The sequence below is a fragment of the Plecotus auritus genome (genome assembly GCF_963455305.1).
Source record: "Plecotus auritus genome assembly, chromosome: 7".
Lineage (NCBI taxonomy): Eukaryota > Metazoa > Chordata > Mammalia > Chiroptera > Vespertilionidae > Plecotus > Plecotus auritus.
In genome coordinates this window covers 159,789,603-159,809,609 of record NC_137774.1, presented here as the reverse complement: position 1 = coordinate 159,809,609, position 20,007 = coordinate 159,789,603, and positions in this window count along the sequence as shown.

Here is a 20,007-nt window from a genome sequence, read left to right as displayed (position 1 = left end):
CCAGATCCTGAAATATCCTTACTTCACAATAAACAGGATAGGAACATTGTAACTTCATATTACCAGAGCCTGGAAAAAAATTCTGAAGTGATTTTGCCCAGTATGTTCTAGCTTCTAGCATCTGATGCGTGAGAATAGGATGCTAAGTAATTTGCAGGATAAGAGGTGGCCTCAAATCTGAAATAGCTTCTGTTGGCAGTAGTAAATACACAGGCTTGTTCAGAGGAGTAATTATATATTGAAGTGTCTAGCAAAATAACCGGAACATAGTAGGCACTCCATAAGTGAAAGTCATTTGAAATATTTAAAATTGCATCCATTAAATGACATTTTAACACTTTTAAGGCATTATTTTTGTCATATAATGTACACATTATATAGCATCAATTGGTAGCTGAAAATTGTATTAAGACACCTGAATGTGACTGGTCAATGTAAAGAAGACATCAGAATAAGGCAAATTTTGCATTGATTCATGTGTTATTTTCCTAATTCACTAATGTTTATACATGAAATATATCAAGTGGATGCAGAGTTCATTAAACAACAAGTGCAACAAGCAGCAGCAGAATCGATCATTATCTCTCCAGCCACCCTGCATTTCTTCTGTTGTGCTCACATTGGTCTTGGAGCTTTGTCTTAGTAGTTAGGTCATGAGGTATTATTACTATGGTATCTGATGCATCATATGGCCAAAGTTACATTCTCTCTGTACCTGAATTGCATCCTACTTCAAATATACAGACATCCATGTCACTTGATGAAAGGGTCTGGGACCATTTCTAAGTGTAGAATATACTGTCTCCAAACTGCAGAAGCTGATAGGTTTGTGCTTACTTTTTGTGGTAAGGAGTTTAAGAACTGGTACTTTATCTTGGAGGAGATGTTCTAGTGTGCCAAGAATGTTGGAATGCTAAAATGTTCACCAATAATTCAAGTCTTTGAACTTGTTCCAATTTGAGACAAGGGTCCAGAATGTTCTTTCCAATGCACAGTATGCCATTGGCTAAGGCCTGAGGGGATAAGAATTATAATTCCCAGAGAACTCTGGACAGTGTGGTTTGTATTGCCAAAGGGAAATCCTTCAGAAAAATGTCCAAGTTTTATCCATAAAAGTATGCTGTCTGCTGCAGCATTAAAATAAATATTTAGAATAACCTAAAATTATGTTTCTTCCTGATTATGCTTATTAGATATTCATAAATTTTACACATAATGTTCTATACATAATGTTCATGTTAATGATTTATAGCACACACACACACACACACACACACACACACTAAGGAAATCTTCCAATTCTTCTTTTTGTGAATAAACTGTCTTTCCCACAATTTGACTTTGCAATTAGTACCTAAGAGTAAGTCCTGGTCTTATAGGTCTAGAGAAAATGAGATATTAGGGGCAGGCAAAATGAAGTTATGTGAATTTTCCTGGCATGTTAGCTGCTGTCGGTGTGATGAGTTCAGCATTCTAAAGCAATGCAGGAAAGTCTGCATCAAACGGTTAGAAGGATAAATGCCCAGAACTGCTTTGGCTGGCAAAATATGATCAGTGGGGTTCCTAGGTTTGAGTCCAATAAATCTTATGACCCTTTTACAAGGGTTAAGTCTCATCTTTACTGATAAGTGACTTAACTTTCATGTAGTAAATTCAATGAGACTGGGAATTAAACTGACCTAATATGGCAGCCCAAAGGAGCAAATCCTTAGTGTAAAATGTGCTGTATGAACACTATTTCTGAAAGACGTAAGATTCTTCCCAGAGACAGTCTCTTTGCCTTTGACTTTGTTTTGAGTTGAGAATTCAGGACTTATCTTTCAATTTTCCTAAACTTCTCTGTACTTTTGTAAACACCTGACTTAATTCTTTCGTTTTTGAATTATGTATGCCCTTGATAATAGTCCTTATCAGTTGCTATCTAATTTCCCAAAGCCTTGCCTTCATTTTGCACATCTTTCAAAATGACAAATGTGATAATTTATCTGCTTTACTCTGCTTGAGATAGGTCCACAATGTCCTCTTCTGTGATTAAAATGCGGTTTTTATTGCCATCACAGCCAAGCAGGTCTAATAACCAATTATCCAGTCCCTTTTTCTGTGAAAACCTTTTACCTGCAGTTTCTTGGTACTAATGTATTTATCAGTCACTGTTCTTTATCGAAAACAATATAAAATACTCTATGAAAGTTAAACAAAAATTATTTTAAAATGTATTTAGTGAATGTCTGGGTTGTCTTAAAAATCAAAATTGACACTGCAGAGTTAAAAAAAATACATTTCCCAAATTACATTCTGAGATGTTCTGCTGGTGACACATGTCTGTTTTCAGGGGGCATGAACATTCAAACTCCATTACTGATGCTGGACTCTGCCCTGACACTAATGTTGCTGTTACTGCCGAATCCGAAAGCTGAACATCCCTGCTGCTACTCCATCAGGAGAGAATCTCTACGAGGGCTAATTTGTTGGGTTCACTAACTTCTGAATTATCCTAATTTGATTAGCATAGTTATGCAAGAGACTGGAAAAGTGAATGATAGGTCCCAGTCTTGCCAAATTATGTGCTTATGACTTGAAATTTCCCAAAATATGGGGAAAGGATTCCAAAATGCTCATTGACCAAACAGGATGCCAAGTGGTCAATATGTTGAAAAGTATAATTGGCATTTGGAAGTATTTAAAAGATGAATCTATCAAATGAAATTCTCATAAGTGGCATGAAAGACAGAGTGGATAAGGAAAAAGAAATAGTTTGCAAGAAGAGACAAAATGAAAGTAGGTTAGAATAGCAAAACTATAGAGGAATAAACATATAATTAATGTGAGACAGGTGGGAGGAAATCCTGAGAACAAAGGATAAGGCTGGATAAGCAAGCAGTGATCTCATCAGGCAAGGCTTTTTGAGCCTTGTCAAGGCATTGATTCCAAGCAGTGGTCACTATCGAGAACTATGACATGTCTAAGATTATACCCTGCTTGCAAATTGTCAAGTTTCATGGATACTAATAGGAAACACAAGATTTCTGGAACAGGCATAAAGGTCTGTTTAATGATCACAGCAATGACAGTAGTTAGAGTTATTGTTTGATTTGCTAACAAAGGATATATCATACTAGAATAGCAATTTTTAACCTTTTTTCATCTCATGGCACACATAAACTGATTACTAAAATTCTACTGCACACCAAAAAGTATATATATTTTGCCACTCTGACCAAAAAAAGTAGCTGTAATTTTTTTTTCCATTGATTTCAAAGAGGAAGGGAGAAGGAGAAAGTGATAGAAACATCAATGATGAGAGAGAACCATTGGTTGGCTACCTCTTGCACCCCACTTGGGGATTGAGCCCGAAACCAGGGCATGTGCCCTGACTGGGAATTGAACCATGACTCCTGGTTCATAGGTCAACGCTCAACCACTGAGCCAGATTGGCCAGGCAAAATAGGTATGATTTTGATTCATTGAATGTTTTAAAAAATTTTACAGCATACCAGTGTGCCTGCCACAGTACACGGGTTGAAAATTGCTGTACTAGAATTATGAATGCTACAAAATACTAACCTTTTTGTAAATCCATGGTAATAAAATTATATTTAAATCAGAGGCCAAGTGCACGTATTCATGCACATTGAAAGGAAATTAATTAGAAGGTGGCCGGTGGGGCGGGACTGGGGGAGATGGGCCAGACACGCACTGGAGCCAACCTCCCATAGTCCCTCCCTGGCCAGCCACACCTGGGGTAGTGCTGGGGTTCGAAGGGCGTCTGGGGAGTGAGTGGGGTCCCTCCAGCAGGTGGGGTCCCTCAGCCTGGCTTGTGGGATTCAGGCCAAAATCAACCGTGTGAAAGCTCCATGAGGTCCCGAGTGCGAGAGGGCACTCTGCAAAGTTGCTGTCGCTCGGCAGCTCCTGCATTGAGCATCTGCCCCCTGGTGGTCATTGTGTGTCATAGCTACTGGCCAGTCGGCTGGTCACTTAGGCTTTTATATATATATACATTTCCTATTTTCTAATATGACATCAGAATTCATGCAGATATTTTTAAAAATAAACTTATTGGGTAACGTTGGTTCATAAAATTATATGTTTGATGCATATAATACGTCATTTGTATATTGGATTGCATGTCACCATACAAAGTCTAGTTTCCTTCCATGACAATATATTTGACCCCTTTCCCTCTCTTCATCCTCTTCCCATTTCCTTCCCCTGTGGTAACCACATACCATTGCCTGTGTCTATGAGTATCTTTTGTTTGCTTTTTGTTGCTTTGTAAAAATTTCCCACATCTGAGTGAAATCATATGGTTCTTGAACTTTTCTCTCTGATTTATTCACTTAGCATTCTAAAGATCCATCTGATGTTTCAAATGGTAATATTTTATCCTTTTTATGGCTGAGAAGTATTTCATTGTATGTATGTACCACAATGTATTTACCCAATCATCAGTTGAAGGACACTTAGGTTATTTCTATGCCCTGGCTATTGTAAGTAATGCTGTAATGAACATAGGGGTACATCTATCTTTATAAATAAGTGTTCTTCAAATGTTGGGAATAGATACCCAGAAGAGGGATTGCTAGGTCTTATGGTAGCTCTATTCTTAATTTGTTGAAGAACCTCCATACTGTGTTGGAGAGGATGTGGAGAAAAGGGAACATTCTTACACTGCCGGTGGAGTTTAAATTTGTGCAGACTATATGGAGAACAGTATGGAGGTTCCTCATGTAAATATTTAAAACCTTCCTTTAAATTCTTTTGCTTATTATGTGTCCACTAATAGTAAGTAGAATACTTTATTCATAATAAATGTATGTTTCTAAATGAAAACCTTTTTCTCACTAAATAGCACATTGTCCTTAATTTTATTGTGACAATATAAATTCATTATATTTATTTGAATCTTCTTTCTATTTGCTTGATGACATACCATGATACCACTTGCATAATTTGGTTTACTTTTAAAAATAATGTGATTTTTTTCAAATATTGTATTTTTTAAAAAAAACATATTTATTTTATATGTTTGGTTTAGCACCAAGAATAAGAACTTTAATTAGTATCCTCAATGGTAATACTTGAATAAGATAAAATATAGATGATCCTACAAGTAATGTTTTAAGGCAGAAAATATGACAAAGTTGTAAATGTTAATTAGAGTTCAGGAAAGTTTTATTTAAAATGTTCAAAGATTAAAATGTACAAGACCAAGGTGCATATTTTTAATTTAGAGATTTCTTTTTGATAAAAACAATAAGAAGTAAATGTTTTTTTCAACACACCACCTTCAGCTAGTCTAGTATTTTCAAACTGTAAGTTCACTGGAACTGTGTTTTGCTGATGCCTTTTACCTGGGCAGGAAGGAACATCTGAGTGAACTTGATCCCTGAAGCGATGAGCTGACACACAAAGTTAGCTGCTAGGTTCCAGAATTTAATTGGACCTGACTCCTTGTCTGAGTTGCTTCTTTTTCCTAAACCTTGCCTCCCTCCACCCCTCTTTCTTTCACCTCATTTTTGTATTAAACTTGACATACACTTAAGTTACCTCAGAAATAATACATCCAATCAGAGGCCTTATTTATTTCTCTTAAATGTAAATATTTTGCTCTTTATATCAAGCCTTAGGCAAAATGATGCTCCTATATTTTTCTTTTTCATTCACAACCTGGTATCTGTAGCCCAGTCCCTCTTAGCATAGTCTAGCTATCTATCAGTCTTGGAAGCTTGTCACTCCTAAAGTGTTAGTTCATATTACTTAAAGTCTTCAGACTTGTAGAAAATTGTACAGATTGAATGGCACACTAGAGATATACAGAGTTCTAAAGATCCAAAGAAAGAAATTCCTAATGGTAAATAATCAGAGACAATGACAAGTAGTGACACTACTTAGAGTGAGCCCTCTTATTTGGAACTAATAATCAGCAATTTAACTTAAAAAGTTATTTAAAATAAAATAGGAAAATAAAATAATATGTAGATACTTCAAACATTTTATTTAAGCTTTAAACTTATAAATGTACATTTACTCAGTCATAATTTGACATGGAGTCAAAGCTTTTTTTCTGGATAATATTGTAAAAATTAAATTAAATAATGGAAATAAAAAGTGCAACTGACATGAACAAGGGTGAGAATAACACAACTGACTCTCGGTAAGCACATAACTGAATTGGTGGAAGCAAAAGTATGCAGACTGCCACAGAAAGTAGGCTACCAGCCATGTGTCCATTGTACCAGGGGCATCTGAATATTTTTATTTCTTTTATTTTAATTTTACTAAGAACAGTTAACATAAGATATACTCTCTTAAATTTTAAGTGCACAATATAATATTGTTAACTATAGGCACAGTGTTGTATCACAGATCTCTAAAATTATTCATCTTACATAACAGAAACTTTATACCTACTGAACAGCAATTGCTATTCCTCACCTCCCCCCAGACCCTGGCAAACATCTTTTTTACTCTCTGGATCTGTGAGTTTAACTATTGTACATAATTTACATAAATGGAATCATGAACATCTGTCCTTCTGTGATTGGCTTACTCCACTTAGCACAATGTCTTTCAGATTCATCCATGTTTTCACATAGGGGTGTTTTTTTTTTTTTTTTTTTCCCTTTAAAGCTGAATAATATTAGATGGTATGTATATACCTCATTTTCTTTTTCCACTCATCCACTGACCAGCGCTTAAGTTGTTTCTGCATTTGCTGTTGTGAATAATGCTGCAATGGAAATGAGAATCTTGAAGTACCTGTACTCCCATATGAGTGTTTTTCAAAGAGAGAATGAAAGACATTCGTTAATCTCAATTGGTTAAGAGCTTTGAAAGTAAACCAAATTCTTTACAATGTAGTATTTAGTGCCACTGTGACCATTTTTCAGGTTATTATAATAGTCTGTTCCACACTGTCATGCATGTTATTTCTACAGCTTTAAAATAAATTAAGTGAACAGCAGGAACTACACTATGAGAGGTTAAGAAAAGACCAACCTTTGATTTAAGAATGAGTTATTCAGGTTTAATCAATGGTCAACAACACTATATAAAACATGATAAACGTAAGTAGTTTAATCAACGTATTCGGTTTACACACCTGTATGTCAGTGCTGCCCAGCCACCTTGCTGACGTGCGCCGTTCCTATAACCTTCCTTCCACTCACTGTGCTCTCACTACATGGTCTCCAGGCTGTTGTTTACACAACAAAGACACCTTTTCTCTTATTTTTCTCTTAGCTGGATTGCCCACGGCACACACTCACTATGTGGTTCCATTTTCACTGCATATTTGGTCCTTGTTCCTGTGTCTTAACCCTGTAATGTACCTTCTTACTGTTTTATACCTAGAGATAGTACCTGACACTACTCGCCTTTTGCAGTGTGTAGGTGCCTTCTCTTTATTGTTTCTCACTGCTAGACACTGAGCTCCATTACAGCAGTGGAGCTGACCTTCCAGTTTTGTGAACAAAACTCAACATATAATACACCATCAATAGATATTACTTGAAAGAGTGATGGCTGACTATTTTTCCTACTGTAGGCATGATTCTGAATGAATTTTTAATTGAGTATGCCAATCTGATATCTTTGAAATGTTATATTTATATTTTTATCTTTATAACATTAAAAAGAGAAAATATTATCTATATATATAAAACCCTAAGTAACCGGTCAACCTTTCGACCAGTCGACCGTTTGACCAGTCGCTATGATGCGCACTGATCACTGGGGGCAGACGCTCAATGCAGGAGCTGCCCCCTGGTGGTCAGTGTGCTCCCACAGCGGAAGCGCTGCTCAGCTGACCGATGGGCGCCAGATGCCCGGCTCATGGCTGGCAAGCACAGCTGCCGTGGCATGAGCCTCTCCTGTCTCCACAACAGCGCTACCGAGCGGCAACAGGTGCAGTGGGTCGGGATGAGCAGGAGCGGTGCGGTGCCCACCTGGGCTAGGGCTCCTCTCTGGCCACCTGCTGCTTCGTGCACCACTATATCCCCCGAGGGGTCCCTGATTGCAAGAGGGCACAGGTCAGGCTGAGGGATGCCCTGGGCTTCTAGTAATGATTATAATGATTATTATTTAAATTTAAAATTATTATAGAAAGAGTTAAAGATATCTCTTGCCTTAAATGTTTCAATAGCTAAGTACGTGAAAGTAGAGATAAAGTTCAGGAGTGTTCCATGAGCTCAATAAACTTCATAGGAAGGGAACAATAAGAAGGGACAACTATACATTCAAATTATATTTCTCATGATGACTTTAGAAGCCTTCATTTAAAATGATTATTTTCCTGTTGGAACTCAGCTCATCAAAGATAAAAAGGCACCACATGAGGACACAGTTCAGGTTTCTGGTACTTGAGTGCCTTTCTAGGGAACTACATGTTAGCATCCCCAAAGACTTCAACAGTGTTAAGGTATAAGCAGTTGGCTCTATCCACACTTAACAGATAAGGAGGGTCCATAGATAATTATGCTCTGTAGCTGTTGGAGGAAGCATTTTCCCCACCAGGGAACTCTATTACAGTGCCTATCTAAACATTTGGCAAACTTAAATGAGGCTGCCTGTAATTAGAAGTTTTGAACATAGTTTAAGCAACCAGAAAGCAATTGTTAAATGTAGGATGCTTTCCCCTTCAGGTGCTGTGGAGTAACAGGTGTCTAAATACCAAGTGTGAAATTTTGCACAAGAAGGTTCTGCTGGTAATTTCTGGTTTCTGGGCTTTGGACTAAGACATTTTGCAGGTGCTAAATGGTGCACATACACAGTGAGAAGCCATTCTAGATCATGACTGACAACTGGTGCACACAGACTATCTCAACATTATACAGGCCACACTTCCCTGTATAATGTGTCATGTATATCCTGCAATGGAATCGATTTTTTCCAAGTTGTAAAAAGACCCAGAAAATTCTATTGTGAAATGGAAGTAGATATTCTTTTTAAAATATATATTTTTATTGATTTCAGAGATGGTTGGGAGAGGGAGAGAGAGATGGAAACATAATGATGATGAGAGAGAATTATTGATTGCTGCCTCCTGCAGGCCCCATACTGGGGATCCAGCCCACAACCTTTGCATGTGCCCTGACCAAGAATCGAACCGTGACCTCCTGGTTTACAGGTCATCACTCAACCACTGAGCCATGCTGGCCAGGTGGAAATAAGAATTCTAATCAGTGAAAGCACTGTCCTTAAGACTTTAACTTCACCTAAACCACTGGCTCGATTTTGTCCCACTTATGTGATTTGTTGTCTAGTAATGATGGTTACTTATGGCATAGGCATCCTCCATAATGACAATAATTGTAGGGAGCTTATGCTGCTGGAACTGAGGATCATAGGTTGAAAAATCCACGCATTGTTTTTATAAAGAGACAAATTTATCTTAAATTGACTGAAATTTATCTTTACATAGGTTCATGGACTGTTGCTAAGAGCCTAATTTTATAGGAAATTTATTGTGTTGACAATACTAGAATATTAAAGATGCAATATGGGACAACCTCCTATGGAAAGAATACAATAACTTTATTACACATTCAACCTTGATATATAATCTTCAATTAAAAAGAGCCACACGGAGGAAATTATCTGGAATTAAATAGACGAGCAAGCATGCTTTGTCATCATTTTTTCTCTAGCCCGGTGGACACACACTTGAACCCACCTTGGAAATGAAAACATCAGAAAAGAATGGGGTTCAAATATGTGTTTTAAAGATATGTCCAAGTGCAAGGGCCACGGGAACTGAATTTCCATCCTGTACTGCCTCACAAGTTTTTGCGTGTAAAGCTCACTTACTGAAGAGTTTGTTATGGGAGTGTGATTATAGTACACTTCTAGAAATTTATTGGCCATTTCCTACAACCAGTTAGTGCTTCCTGCCTATTTAGCATGGTAATGGTCAAAATTGCTGTAGTTTTTGCTGTTGTTGTTTTGTTTAATTTAATTTTTTTTTTTTTTTGCTTTTTTGGGTTGTTTTTCTCTTGATCATCCTCTCTCTAGGTTCTCTTCCTATATTTATAGGTGTTATCAGTAGGAAACTCTATTTCCTATCACTTCATTTTTATTTAATGTATCGTGTGTGTTTTTTTTTCAAATAAAGAAGCAGTTACTTCCTTCAGGATAACTATTTAAAATGTGTTTACAATATTCTTCTCTTGAAATTTGTATTCCAGTAAACAAATAGAAAATTACAGGTATGGAGATTCATAATGGTAAATTGTTGATTCACAAAGAAGCTGAAAAATCCTCTTTTAAATCTATGTTGAAGATCTTGACTACAAGTTCTGACTTAAACAACACATTGGTGAGTTGCTTTAAGAATACAGAAATAGCTCACATTTCCTATTAGTAAATGTATTTTTAATGAAGTTGCTTAATTTGGGCAGATTCCTTAAGACAGTTACTCAGAGGTTTATGAATGTGTAGCTATTTTGTGACTACAAGGGAAATAGCCAGACTATTCATCAGTGACCTGATTAGACAGGCCCTAAAATGCTTGCAATTATGTTTAGAAAACATCGGAACATTTTATTTAGGGAGAAATGTTGTAAATATGCATTTTCTCATATTTACATTTGTAAGCTCCTAGAATGGTAATAGTAAATAAGAAAGCTTCTTTTAAAGTTGAATTTCATTGCAATGTGGTTTACCAGGTTTACAATAAATTCGGAACAAGGATCTGAGAAAAAGATATGTGCCTTACAGTTTCTTTATGTGTCTCTAACACTATATGACAAGAAAGCCTACTGCATGGGAGAACATTTCTGCCAATGTTATCACCGATAAGGGTTTAATCTCCAATATTTACAGGGAACTCATACAACTTAACAAAAGGAAGATAAACAACCCAATCAAAAAATGGGCAACGGACCTAAATAGATACTTTTCGAAAGAAGACTGAAGGAAGGCCAAGAGGCATATGAAAACATGCTCAAAGTCACTAATCATCCGAGAGATGCAAATCAAAACGACAATGAGGTACCATCTCACACCTGTCAGAATGGCTATCATCAACAAATCAACAAACAACAAGCGCTGGGAAGGATGCGGAGAAAAAGGAACCCTCGTGCACTGCTGGTTGGAATGCAGACTGGTGCAGCCACTGTGGAGAACAGTATGGAGCTTCCTCAAAAAACTAAAAATGGAACTCCCATTTGACCCAGTGATCCCACTTCTAGGAATATATCCCAAGAAATTAGAAACAGCAGTCAGAAAGGATATATGCATCCCTATGTTCATAGCAGCACAATTCACCATACCTAAGATTTGGAAACAGCCTAAGTGCCCATCAGCAGATGAGTGTATTAAAAAATTGTGGTACATCTACACAATGGAATGCTATGCTGTGGTAAAAAAAAAAAAGGAGTTCTTACCATTTGCAACAGCGTGGATGGAACTGGAGAGCATTATGCTAAGTGAAATAAGCCAGGCAGAGAAAGATAAATATCATATGATCTCACTCGTTTATGGAATATAATGAACAACATAAACTGATGAACAAAAACAGATCCAGAGACAGAGAAACATCGATCATACCATCAAACGTTATTGGGAAGGTAGGGGAGGGTGGGGGTAAGGGGGAGAGATCAAGCAAAGGACTTGCATGCATGTATATAAGCCTAACCAATGGACACAGACAACAGGGGGGTGAGGGAATGAGTGGGGAGGGGGGATGGGGGGTAATGGGGGAATAAGAACACTATGCAACACCTTAACCAATAAAGAAATTAGATAAAAAACTATATGAGAGGTTGATTTAACTCATTTGTCATTTCATTCTTTTATCCTCGCTTCCTTATCCGTTATCCTTATATCTAAAGTGGCAGTTAGCTAATACAAGGAAAGTTAGTAAAGGAAAAGAGACAGACATTTTAGTACTAAGCTCTGATACACAAATACTCATAATCATTGAGATAACTGAGCTGAAAATATACATTTTTATTTATTCAAAATTCTAGTTTATGTTTAATTTTTGTCGCTCATTCTATAAATTCATTTAAAAACAGTTAAAGACAAAATATGTCACTTTATACAACCATTTTAAGAATAATTTAATCCATCAAAACCATTTAATCAAGATGACATTTTTCTAACATTATGTGAAATGTATCAGAAATAAAACACCGTGCCCCAGATCTTTTTTTTTTTTTTTTTTTATGAATTAATCAATAAACCCAGGCAAAATCAGTTTGAGTTGTTACAGGTCTTGTGAAAATTTCTATTATCCTAGCAGAATAAACCCATTTAAAGTAATAAACCGTCAGCAAATGAAATATTTTTGCTTGAGAAGCATAGTTAGCATTCTAACTGCCTGTTTGTTTTGCTACAGTAAAGACTTTTTCGTTACTGCCAAATATCGAACAGAGGGAACACATCTGAGAGCAGAGTTAACTATGGAAATTTGTATTGACCGTGGTCATGGAAATGCTGCAGCCTGATAACAGAATGTATGCTGCTTTGTGGCCCTAATAACCCAGCCCATTCTCTCCATTATCAGCAGCTGCAGTCATACAGGTCAGGCTCGGCAGGTTCGCCTCTGGGGCTCCCAGCTCTGGGACCACCGGCCGCCAGAGTTTCAGGGGTCTGTTTGCTGTTGGTAAGATGCATTGATTTGCTGACTGGCCTTGGCCTTGCTTTGTCTTTCTACGTCTTGTTAATGCTTTGTCTCGATCTTGGACAAGCTAGTATACTAATTCTGCACTTACTGTGGATTTCCCTGTTACTCGTTGTAGTCTATGAACTTTTGACTTTTCAATATCTTATTTAAGCAGTTTGCTCCCAATCCAATGCCAAAGCCACAAATGCATCTCATGCAGAATTGCTGTTGCCAAAACCCTTATGTCAGGGGGTCCTTTGTTCCCTGGCCTCTCCTTCCTCTCTGAACTTCTATTTTACATCTGGTAACTGTTTACCTGATTTCACACTTAAGAGTCTTTATTTGGGCTGTTTTAATTGCAAATTTTTTGTTTGCTTTTAACGTTGGATAATGACGATTCAGAGGTTTCTCTTCATACTGGCCAAAACCAGTCTTGACTCATTTGCCACACTCAATCAAGACAGGCTCCCATAGATCTAGCTTGTCCTTCAGGCAGCATTGCCTGAAATAATTGGAAGAGTTCTCAGCATGATCCCAGCCCACACTTACCTGCTGCAACTGAATGGGGTGCTTATCTCCAGCTGATGGACTCTGACTCCTGCTTCTCAGAGCCCCAGTCCCTGATAATAGGCTTATAGAGATCCTACTGGTTTTTTAGAATTTATTTATTGAAATGAAATTTACATACTATGCAATTCACCCATTTAAAGCGTAAATTCAGTAGTTTTTTTTATATATCCATAGAGTTGTATAATCATTACCAAAATCATCTTTAAAACATTTTCATCACCATCCCCACCATAAAATGCTCTCTTCCCATTACACATCACTCCCGAATTTCTCCCAACCCCACCCCACAGCCAACCACTAATCTACTTGCTGTTTCTATAAATTTGTTTATTTTGGAACTTTCATATAAATGGAACTTTACAATACCTGATATTTCATCACTAGCTTCTTTAGTATGTTTTCTAGGTTCATCTATGCTGTAGTATGTGTCATACTTTCTTTCTTTGTACTGCTGAATAACATTCCATTGCATAGATGTACAACATTTTATTTATCCAATCATCAGTTGATGGGCATTTCGATTGTTTCCATTTTTATCTATTTTGAATGATGCTGCCATGAATCTTTGTGTACAGTGTTTGTGTGGACATAGGTTTCCATTTATCTTGGGTCATATGGTAACTGTTTAAGCTTTGGAAAACTGCTAAGTGGTTCCTCCATTTTACATTCCCATCAGCAGGGCATGAAGGTTCAAATTTCCCACATTCTTACCAACACTTATGATCTGTCTTCTTTATTATAACTAGCCTAGCAAGTGTGAAGTGATAACTCATGTGTTTGTCTAACGACTAATGATGTTGAGAAATTTTCAGGCGCCATTGGATATTTGTATATATTATTTGGAGACATGTCTATTCAAATTCTTTGTCTATTTTTAAATGGAATTATTTTTATTATTAAATTGTGTTCTTGTATATTCTAGATATGTCTCATCACACATTTGATTGCATATATTTTTTCACATTCTTCGAGTTGTCTCTTCACTTTGTTATGGTATTTTTAAGGTACAAAAGTTGAAATTTTGGTTAAATCAAATTATCTTTTTTTTTTCCTTTTTCTTGTTCTGTTGGTGCTCATATTGACTCGATAAAGATCGATGAGTTTCATTCAACTCTTCCTTGCCTCAATATTAACCTCCAATAAAAGTGATCCTGAAGCAGTTGAAATAAATAAAAGTCTAAGTTCAGTGCTCAGTGGCTCATTGCTCATATTTTTTTTTGTGGGGGGGCGAGGGGGGAGGATAGGGGAAGTCTATAATCTGCACATTCAATATGCACATTTTTGTTTGGAAGCATTAGTTTTACTTGAAACATAGAGCCAAATTTAAAATTCGTGAAAACGGGGTTAATAATGCAAGACATCTGTGAATTATTTCTGGGCTTTTTATACCAGAAGTAAACAATTATGTTCTCCATCAAGCATCATACACACCATGACAGCTTAATCTCCTTTGTGCTACTGTTGGATCATTTTTATGTTATTTTTTATTTCTTCCACAATAGTTTTTACTTGTTGGTATATTCTAGTTTCTTATTTTTAAGGGACACAGCAAGTACTGCATTTCTAACCTTGCTTTATAAAAAAGATCAATACTCTGGCTTTTCTCCTCCATTATGGCTTACTTTGCTATGAGTTGCTTAATCTGCATCATCAGATATGGGTCATTGAAAGATCAGAAAATGACGAATCCACTGCTCTCAGAAACCAACCGTCATCAACAGAAATTTGGGGGCATGTGCACTAAATTGTGGGAAGCTGATTTTTTTCTGCACTTCTTCCAGTGGCTATTTTTTCCACATGCATATTATACATTTCACCAACAGACCTTCTAACACCTCCTTTCATGTTGAACTCTAACACCTGGCTTTTTGAATAATTATTCTTTGATCTACTGCGGTCTGCTTCTTCCTCAAAATTGAAGCAATAAAACATTTTATAATTTGTATTTCTAGTGGCTTTCTCCTCATCCCAAATCTGATGGTTACAGTGCTGATGGGTACTGCTAATGGACACACTAGCTATAGAGAACAGGTATTATTAGAAATGGTATAATTTTGTCCATTTCTGCTATTTATAATTATATGACCAAATGACTATATTTTAACAAAGCAGTTTTATATCATATATATATTTGTTTTTCCTATGTCTTAATCCAAGTCCCACTGAATTTACTACTTTGTATAATGAAACATTTCCTACCACCTGCTACAATGTGAGCCTTGAATGAATGTTTAGTTTATGTGGGGGGTTATGAGCAAAGTATTTTTTTCCATAGTGCACAAGTCTCAGTTATTGCTTAATATGGGAGTATGAGAGTTCTCTATGTGAGAACTCACCTTACATGAAATACAGAGTTTAGAATCATGCTAGTGCATATATGGATCCATAGCCTATGACAGAAGTGACATGTCACTTCAGTGGAGAGGTGAACTAGGAAAAATTATTATTTTATGTAAAATATGAAATTAGATTTCTACCCCTCACTCTATATAGAAATAGGTGTCATCTGGAGTATGACTTAAATCTTAAAAAATTAAAATTTATACTTATTTCTAAAAAATATGTTTATATTTTTTATAATTTTGGAAAGGGAAGGACAGGACACAAATAGTTATTAAGTATAAAGAAAATAATGAATAAAATTTGACTATATTTAAATTTGAAATGTTGGTTATCAAACCATAATTTAAAATAAATGAAAGAAAACTTATAAAACTTATAAATGAAAGAGAATATATTTATTATACAAAACAACAAAAAATGTGTAAGACATAAAGAACTAAAACTTAATAAAAACCAAAACTGTCCTATGAGTTAGGAGATTTTCAAGTCTGATTGTTCTTAGGCTTTGAAGGTAGCTGGGAATTAGGGTTAGAGTTGTCAGATTTTGAAAATAAAAATATTCAATTAAATGTATATTTCATATAAATGGTTAATATGTTTTCTGCATAAGTATTTTACAAATATTATATGGGGCATCCCTACTCTTTTAAAAAAATTATTGATTTCCCAGCTGGCGTGGCTCAGTGAGTGGTTGAGTGCCAAACTATGAACCAAGAGGTCACGGTGTGATTCCCCATCAGGGCATATGCCTGGGTTGCAGGCTCAGTTCCCAGTGTGGGGTGTGCAGAAGGAAGCCGATGAATGATTCTCTATCATTATTGATGTTTCTATCTCTCTCTACCTCTCCCTTCCTCTCTGAAATCAGTAAAATGTATTTTTTTAAAAAAATCATTGATTATCTGAAATTTGATTTTAACTGGGTGTCCTGTGCTGTAACTGGAAATTTACTTTTCAGATTTATATTGAGAATAGACAGCCCACCCAATGTATCAGTTTTCATTGCCCAGGAAAACTGATACATTGCATGATGAAATGTACTTTATTGTTGAGTATACTGCTATGTAAAGTTATAATTATGTGAAAATATATATTATTCATCAAGATATATCACCATGGGTAGCTATTGAATGGCCTTGAGAAGGTTAATAACCTCTTACAGAAATCGCAATATTCCCACTTCTTAAGTGAAAGGATTATATTATGTTATTATAAAAGCTCACCTATCTCTAAAGTGTGATTTCATGAAGCTCCCCTCTTGCCGATTGAAATTAAATCTGGGGACGAATGGAGTACAGCATATATGATTACTAACCTACAGCGATATAACAGTTTCATTTCACATCTCTCGGCTCCCCATTTTAGTGCAGTGCCCTATGAATTTGAGCCGGAACTATATTAATGCTTTTGAGGTAGCCCTTTTTCATTAAAATGGTGACATATTAAAATTTATTTTAGATTAGATTCTTGTCATATAAAATACCAAATCCAAAAAGTAACATAAAATAGGATAGCTGAATTATTCCTGGTGCTGAGTTAAAGCATTCTGCATTCTAATAAAATGGGAAAGAATTATAAGTGACCTGTCAGAGAATAGACCTCCTTTTAGAGTTTGCAAATGAAGCAGAAGAATGTGAGACTGTACCTCATCATCAACAAGGTAGCGACCACTTTGCTATTATCATTGCTCTTCATGTTTCAGTTGGAATTTCGAAACAATAAATATAATTAAATTCAACTGACTAAAGGTAAAATCTTCAAATGCCTATTTTCTAGACCATACTCCATTTCAGTGTTTTATTTGTATTCAGGCAGATTAAAATGGAAATGATGTGAGGCAAAGAATTCATCATTTACTTCAGTTTCAGTGACTCAGCCATTTATCCTGAAACTCACCTGCAGCGCCACTTCCTTACTGTATTTTCCCTTTAATTCTACACAGTTCTGTGTTGTAGCATGGAGACATGGACGGGACCATCCAGCTGGCTTCTAGGCGGCTGTTTCATTTTTGCCACAGGAGTCATGTATGAACGTACAGAACAAGCATGGCTGCATGTGTCAAGAAAAACACCTCTGTGTTTTTTATTCTCATCAGTTTCAAACACAAAACAATGTAAGACACCTTAAATGCAAGTGTCGAAATTAAATTTATGATAAACCTGTATTGTATCCATGAGAAAGGAAAATATGTTGAGTCAGGGAAGGCACTAAAATTAAGTTAAAATTTTAAACTTTTTATATGGTATATAAAGTGTTGTAGAAGCAGCCAGGAAATATAAAATGCCTTAAACTAAAACATGGAACAATTTTGGTAACTTATATAAAGTTTGTTTGAGGCAATTTGATAATTAGTGTTACTAATTTTTTAGGATGCTTAAATTATTAACTTTTCCTCTCCAGATATTGTGAAAAAATCACAATGAAGAGGTTATTAAAGAATAGCAAACAGATGAAACTATATCAATTGTCTCAAAAGCTTATGTTTCATAATATTCCACTTATTTTATATGTGCATTTAAATGCATTTTAACATTAAATGAATATAGCTGTACACCCATCATTTAGCCATTGTTTATATTAATTATCTTCTTGTTTTATATATTAATACACACATATGCATGTAAAAAATATTCATAGAAAGCTATAGCCCTTTTTCTCAGCTTTTTCTGCTTTATTCCATTTCTCTCTTCTCCAGGGGCAAAAAAACAGAATTATTTTTTTAAATGTGCAATCATTTATGTATACTTATGAAACATATATAGTATTTATACATGAGAGTTTACATTTCCATTAGTGTTATTACCCATATACTTATTTTTTTCTGTAGTATTCAACATTATGTGCTTGAATTATACCCATGTTAATGTAGATACAGATACATTGATGGTAGATAGATGTGTAGACATATGTGTATACATATGGAAACATGTTTTCTTTAATGTGTCCAGGATTATGGAATATATTTAAGATACATATTAAATTCATTCATTACTGCCCTAACTGGTTTGGCTCAGTGGATAGAGCATCAGCCTACAGACTCAAGGGTCCCAGGTTCGATTCCGGTCAAGGGCATGTACCTTGGTTGTGGGCACATCCCCAGTGGGGAATGGGCAGGATGCAGCTGATTGATGTTTCTCTCTCATCGATGTTTCTAACTCTCTATCCCTCTCCCTTCCTCTCTGTAAAAAAATCAATAAAATATATTTTTTAAATAAAAGAATTTCAGTCATTACCTTCTCAATTTACAGTTATATTAATTCTGATAATTTGTCTATAAGACAATTATCTCCTGGTACAGACATACTTGTGTAATCTGTGGGCCATGGAGAGGCACCATAAGGCAGTGATTAAGGACATGAGCTTTCAATGACAGGGAGAGTTATGTAAATCCTGGCTCATAAATATAAATGCAAAAATCTGAAGCCGATAAAAAATTAACACATCTTAATTGTTAGGTATATCAGAAATGCAAGTTTTTGTCACCAATAGAATATCTTTCAGTGCATATTAATATGATATAAAATATTACCTTCCATAAATAAAAAAGTGAAATTCAATAATCATTCATGATAATAACTCTTAAGTTTCAAATAGAATAAAAAATTAAAATTGTTATATTTAACAATTGTTATATTTAGCCCAACCAGCATGGCTCAGTGGTTGAGCATCGACATATGATTCAGGAGGTCACAGTTCAATTCCTGGTCAGGGCAGATGCCTGGGCTCTATCCCTGTGGGAAGAGGGGAGGTGCAGGAGGCAGCCAATCAATGATGTTTCTATCTCCCTCTCCCTCTCCCTCTCCCTCTCCCTCTCCCTCTCCCTCTCCCTCTCCCTCTCCCTCTCCCTCTCCCTCTCCCTCTCCCTTCTCTCTGAAATCAATAAAAAAAATATTTTTTAAAATTTTATATTTACCAGAACTTATGTCAAAAATAAATTATGAAGGTGAAATGTTAAAAGCATGTTCTTTAAATTGGAAAACATGTCAAGACAGTCTGCTCTCATTACTTCAGTACAATATTATAATGGAAATACATGCCAATGCAAAAATTAGTAAGTAAATACATAAAAGAAAAACTATTGGAAAGGAAGAAATTAAACTTCATCATTTGGAAATAATTTGATTGACAGTTGTCTATATGGCAAACCTAATAAGAGAGATTTTAGAGTTAACAAATAAATACTTAAAAATTAACAAAAAAATACTTATCAAATGTAAGTAAGATCCTAGCTCATAAAAGGGTAATATGCAAATTAACCATCACTCTGTCACAAAGATGGCAGCACCCATAGCCACAAGATGGCGGTGCCCAGTCCCCTCAGTCCTCTGGAGTCCCCTGGGGGGACGCCCGCTGAGAGCGGGCAGCATGAGCAGCCGGGGCGGGATGCTTGCATCGTTGCTGTGGCGATGAGGCAAGCATCCTGCCCTGGCCGCAGAGGGCCTGTGGGCCATGGAGAGCCTCTGGGCAGCGGGCACAGAGCAGCCAGGCCC